Genomic DNA, 6896 nt, shown 5'->3' with positions numbered 1-6896 from the left:
ACAACACTAAGTATGACTTAGTAAAATCCTGAAATCCTATCTGTTTCACTGAGCCCTCTGACATATCATCAGTGGTCATGGTTAGTGCCATGGGTGATGTGACCTAACAACACAGGATCAGTTGGCTGTTAGTTGTAATCAGTGGTGCATCACAGACAGACTTAACTATGAGAAGTTATTTGCTAAAATGATGTTTCAGTGTTGTTTAGTGTTGTCCATTTAACTCTTTTATTATTCATGACATAAAAACTATATACATATATGTAAACCATTTATATATATATATATATATATATATATACGTGTTAATCAAAAAGGGGCTTCTCCCTCACCTCCCACTGGCCTCCGACATGTTGACAGTTGTGGTATATTTGTATACAGCAGCAGTTTCCTTCTTCCCCCTTTCAGATGCACACTTGCTGATAACAGAGATCACACACCTACTCTCGCTGCCTGCAAACCTTCAAGTATCCTTATTGCGTAAAGACAAAATCACCTTGCGTGTGTCTTGTTGATGATTAAATTAGCGGCATAGGAATTTCCTTACATGTAGCTCACTCAAAATAGTTGCTTTGTTTTATCACCTCACACTGATAATTATAGGTTTTTGTACTGTCTCTTAATTGTTTATCTAAAGAAAAAGCATGGTGTCATACAATGACAAGAAGACACATCAGAGCATTTGGCCTCATCTTCAACAAAAGGAAGTGTATTCAGCAACTGTTGATTAGATTTTAATTTGCTTGTACATTAGTTAAAGTTTAATATCCTTGATTAACAGCCTGCAAGTCAGTAATGGAAATAAGAAAAGTGTTGTCCTGACCTAGTGCCCTGAAGTTCATATCTGAAATAACTATTTCCTATCTACATTTGATTTGAGCCTTTTCTGTGCTATTATATTTTGTTTGAGTCATTCCTATTAGTACTAAAGAATTAAATCGCTACCTCAGGTATGACAAAATTACAGTATGTTTATAAATAAGTCGCAATTCGTACAGACGAAAGTATGTACACAGTGTCATTTCCCTTTTTGTTCAGCAGAGTACACTAATACAAGTAGAACAGAGTTTGCTTTCTTTTTCCTTGTAGGGTCAAGGTGATATATATATCCTGAGCATAACATGCTGTGGTTCTGTTAGGGACTACAGCTTATAGCTAAAGGGAAACTGAACTGCTTATCTTAAACAGATGTAGTTTGACATTTATGCTTGCTTGCTTCATTGATTGATATGTATTTCATGTAGGTTCGTATCAATCCACAACTAGCTTCCAGTAAGAACAGCTTACCTGGAAACAGGGCAGGTACATACATTGCTCCATAGTAAGGTGACAAAACCTGCCTGCCAATGTTTCAGTAAACACTGAGCTGCTTCTTCTAATTATAACATCTATAGCATGTATCAGGGCTGCTGCATATCCATTTGCATATCTTTCTTTGCCCACTTGGTGATCACACCTCAGTGGCAAAGTATAGTAAGTGCAGTGGGTGTAGATGCCTATGGTTGACATTCCTTGTTTGCAGGTAACAGAAATGAAACTTTTGGTATGATAAGGGTCAGTATTAAAGGCTTCTGATGTCAGTATTTTCACTTTTCCCTTTGATGTATAAAGTACCCTCAACGGGGACATTGATTAGCAATTACGAGAGCATAAAAGTAAAATGGAACAAGCAGCCTACAGGCAACAAGCAGTGAAGGTCACCACAGGAACAAATATGGTTTGCCACCCCCGCAGACTGTAGGGACAATCTTAAAATTACTTCTCTAATCAGTCACACTTGAAAAGAGAAAGGGTGCAGTCTGAAATGAGTTTGCATGCTCCATCCCCCTGTTCCCATAAGCAACTAAGATAAAGGAAAAAGATGAGTCACTCAGGCCTTAACCACAGGTTTTCCTATTAATGAAGCTGGGAGAGCGGTTGTTTTTGCTTTGTTTTTCTCATTTTGGAGACAGATTTCTTCCGATTTACACACATGTTGAAAAGTGCGTATTTAGAAGACAATCACTTTATAGCATCTGCCGTTTCCTAATTCAGTTTAAATACTAAACCTATTTCTAGATTTGTAACAAAGCAACGGGAAGATATTTAAATAAGTAGGTTGAATGGGTCAGGAAATAGTAACAGCATAAGCTTTTCATGTTTCCCCTGCACTATCCTTGTGCAGTAGAGAAACATGTAAATGATAGAAACAAAAATAGTGGGAGAAAAGGTTAAAAAGTAAATGTATCTATTGCGGGACTGTTTGTTGAGTGCGGAAAAATCACTACAGCTTCGATCGGAAATGAAACCATCAACAGTGGAAATATTTGGTGTTATTAATAACTTCATGCACGTCTGCACCCTCTTACCAGTTTGGAAAAGCTAAACCCCAACAGAAAGCCAATAAAGGTGGTGGAATTTCCCCCGCTATGTGAGATTTTCAGGACACCACTACTGCTATCAAGTCTTTATCTTTTTTACATTCAACTTTTGCAAAAGACATAAAAAATAAATAAACACCAGATTACAGTAGGGCATTGCGCAAGAAGTCATGACAAACATGATCTGATGTAATTTGTAGGTAGACCACAAACACTTGCACATGCAGGGGGAATATGCAAATCAATCTTCCATCATTGGTCTTATTTTTGCTTCCACCCACATGCAGCGATGATCAGTATCACCAGTAGTTCTTCTAAACTGACCTTTAACACTGTTTGACTGTCTTAGGTCACTATATATATATATATATATATATATATATATAAACTAAACACACACACACACATACACACACACACACACATATATATATATAAACTAAACACACACACACACATACATACACACACACACATATATATCTATATATATCTATATATATATATATATATATATATATGTTTTCGTCTCTTGCCCACTGATGCCTTCTTGTTCCAGTAGCCCACTTTTTTCGTGGAGAAGACGGCCGTAGTGATCGATGTAGCGGTTCCGAATGACAGCAATATCAGGAAGAAGGAACACGAGAAGCTGGAGAAATACCAAGGGCTCAGAGAAGAGCTCGAGAGGATGTGGAGGGTGAAGGTAACGGTGGTCCCCGTGGTAATCGGAGCACTAGGTGCGGTGACTCCCAAGCTAGGCGAGTGGCTCCTGCAGATCCCGGGAATAACATCAGAGATCTCTGTCCAGAAGAGCGCAGTCCTGGGAACAGCTAAGATACTGCGCAGGACCCTCAAGCTCCCAGGCCTCTGGTAGAGGACCCGAGCTTGAAGGATAAACCGCCTGCAGGGCGTGCTGGGTGTTTTTATATATATATATGTATATATACATATATATATATATATATATATATATATATATATATATATATATATATATATATATGCTATGTAGTACAATGTGTCAAATACAGATCTCTGTGTTTAGATTCTGAAAGCAGCCTATCTGCATAGTTCATAGTAAAAACTAGCATTTAACAGTAGAGGGCAGTGTAAGAACGGAGATAAAAACAAAGCATATGTGGCAAGCTGAAGGTTACACAGGAATCATGCTTTCTTGTCCAAAAAGACTTTGTAGTTTAATTTTAGATAAGATAATCATCAATCATTTATCATCCGCTGGGTTTTGGAAAAAAATATCTAGTTATTAGTTAGACAGTAGCAGATGATTCAGGTTTAAACTAGCTCGAGGAGATGATACAAGTTTCTGTTCATTATTGCTTCATTGCAGATAATTAAAGGCAAACTCTGGTAAAATGCGGGAAAAAACCCCATACATTTAGTTAGGGTAGGAGAAAATCAATTGTATTGTGCCCCCCCAAAAATTGAGAAAATATAGTACAGTATGCTTTTTTTTAACTTTCAAAAGTGTGTCCGTTATCTATAAGATGTAAATAAATCAATTTAAACATTTATTGCCATTTTCAATGTTAGTTTTGATAACATTATTATATAGACTTGGAAGGTCATACTTTATAAAGAGAAATTGGTAAAAATTTCCAGCACTCAGGTCTTAAATATATGACATAAACACAGGTTCATATCTTTATGTGTATGACATACACATAATGGGTCACAGAGAGCTAAACTAACTGCTTTACTAGACAGAGTGTCCTCAGACCATCAGAAACCAGAGCCTAGTGCCCCATGGCTAACGCATGTTTGCTCTGACAGCACCCTACCATTGATAAATAACAGCAGCTCTTCTTTAGCCTGCTGGTGTAGTCGCATTCAGCTGGAGCTCTCCAATGCGTCTCCACAGCCAAGATTGAATCTTCCCCATTCATTAGACTAAGTGGATGAGGCTCTCTAATAGGGGCTCCCTTCCCCTCAATAATTGCCGTTGATTGGCGTAAATTAGACCCTAGTTGCCAGACGAGTGATTCTCGACGACGATAATCCGATTCCCAACTCAAACTAATAGGATTTTAACTCTGGCTTTGGCCTAATGTCCGTCTGCAAACCCTGGCTATGGCCCTATGCCCCATCTAGTCGACGTCCTCTGGATCATATCTGGACCAGGCCAAGCTGAGCTGTAGTGGTGTATGGATTCTGCGGGTTGGGTTGGGGGTCGGGTCATTCGTGTTCGCTGCGCCATGCTCTCAGTTACTCATTCCCTGCATGACATTCTTGGCATCAATTGGTCATTCATGTGTGTCACTTACATCATCTAGGGAACATGCGTGTGAATGAGAGTGGAGTCTGCTGAAGAAGAAGGCGGATGTTGAGTGTCTTGAGCTGGTTATACCTCTAGTGCAGGCCTGGATTCTGTATGACGAAACCAGTGAACTCTAATTTTTGCGAGACAGCATGAATAGAATTCACAGCATAGACTTCACTGCCAGGCGCCTATGTTTTATTTAAAATGCAGTGATCTGCCAATGCTGGATATGTGGTAGATATAGATGACTGGTACTATTTGGCTCCACACTGGTTCATCACAATAAAAAAAGCTACTCTACAATAAATTACCAACAATAAAATGTTACAACATCTTCAGGAAACACAGTAAATTAAATATTTATGTTCAAAACCACTTACATGATTCATACAAGTCAGAAGAATAGGCTACAGTATGCGAAGACATTTTCTGAATTGCGAGTTACCAGTGCTGATACCACTTTACTGAACAAAGAGATATTCACCATTTAAGAACTGTGAATAGAAACTAATGTGCTCCTTTCCATCTTCAATGCTTTCAGTGCTCTGTTATGGAATTAAAAAGATGTAGAAACACCACCCAATCTTTATATCTAGCTTCAATTACCAGTCTGGCACCTTTTTATGCGCCTTGTGTACAGCATGAAGTCTATAAGTGGAACACACTGAATTTTCTTTTGTCATTCAGTTGATAAGGGGACGGTGCTACTACTAAGGCCTGAGGTCTAATGAATCTCCACTCCATTACCGCTGAATCGGACAGATTGCTCTCCCGGAGAAATGAATTGAGTTTTTTGTATTTGTGAGATCATTCTCCCTCCATTAACTGCTCTTTATCCCGTCTCTTCATCACAGGCAAATCAGGTTAGGCAGCCATGATTAGCTGGGGTGGCCTCCCTTTTTAAAAGGTAATTGGGTTTGGCGGCTCAGCTGATAGTGCCATTAGGACCAATAAAGGCTGGGCTTGGCTCATCGAGTGAAACAGATTCTTCAGCAGCAGATGGCAGACGGAGGGAGAGGGCTCTGATGCATTGAGCCCGAAAACAAAGTTTGTGTAACCAAAGGAGTTTGGGGGCATCCTCCCTGTGCATATACCCCCACTACTCCCCCACCCTCCGCTCCCCCAGCCAGTTTAATATTTTTTGTCTTTTTTTGTAGTGTCAATAAGATATCTTGAAAGTGGGCAAGTAATAGTTTTTAATGTGCTTAACACTGATTACAAAATGATATGGCCATTAGACTGTGATTTTCTAAAATTGAGATAATTAATCACTCGTGCAGAAATGTTTTAATGGACGACTCAGGGCTATGATGCCACCAAGGACTGAAGAATGCTTCTGGGAAATCAGCTTCCCTCGCAACAGCGTTGCTTAATACCTTGTTGTTGTTAAAGTCTGTAGACCGTGGATTTTCAGTTCTATTCCACCTTTTATTCTCAGAGTTTGCACCTGAACTTGTTGATATGTGATAATATTAATCAGCAGCTGGAGAATGAAGACACACAATGCAACGAACAATCGATCTCCTTCAGCTGTATCACCTCCTGTCATCTGGACTAAAGGAAAGGTGAACTTGCCAATTCCGAGAAGTCCCGCAAAGCCCCAGATAACCTTACTGCATCTGGGGCTTTGTCCTATAGGAAAAGGTGCATTAGTGGTGACAGGAAAGCCGATGGGGACTGGTGCTGATGGGAGATTTAGACGGCTGGAGGTGGGCTTGTGTATTATGTGGCCGGGCATTGCTGTGACTGTCTCCCTCTTATCTCTTCCACAGAGGAGGTCCGATCCCCACAGCTCCTCTTATCTGTGAGTGAGGGTTTTGTTTTTTTCCCCCTTTCCTTCCCGTAATTTCCCCAAGTTAGTGAACTGTTGCGCTGGTAATATGAAAGGTGACTCTTTAACCTTTTTTTTTTTCATGTCAACCAATTGGAAAGTTCATGTAAAGAAAGACTAGGAGCAGGAGTAGTATCGTCTTAAAATTATTTGTGGGAATTGACTTCAAGACGTACTGCATTCATAATGTGATAAACCAAATTTTGTATTTTTTTTTTTAACGCCAAATCAAATAAACCCGGTCAGTGATGAGACATTGCTTATTTTACTTTGTTAATATGTTTTCAGAACCCTTTGTCAGTAAAACATTTTGACTGTACAGAGAAAAGAAAACTGTAGAAAGGAAGTGGAAATGCTGTGATGCATTTTGCTTCTGTAAAGCCTGCATACATACAGTGATGTCTTGCTGAAGTATAACCAGAGGGCT

Source organism: Maylandia zebra, linkage group LG2, assembly GCF_041146795.1.
Source record: "Maylandia zebra isolate NMK-2024a linkage group LG2, Mzebra_GT3a, whole genome shotgun sequence".
Classification (NCBI taxonomy): Eukaryota; Metazoa; Chordata; class Actinopteri; order Cichliformes; family Cichlidae; genus Maylandia; species Maylandia zebra.
Note: the sequence above shows the minus strand (reverse complement) of the source record.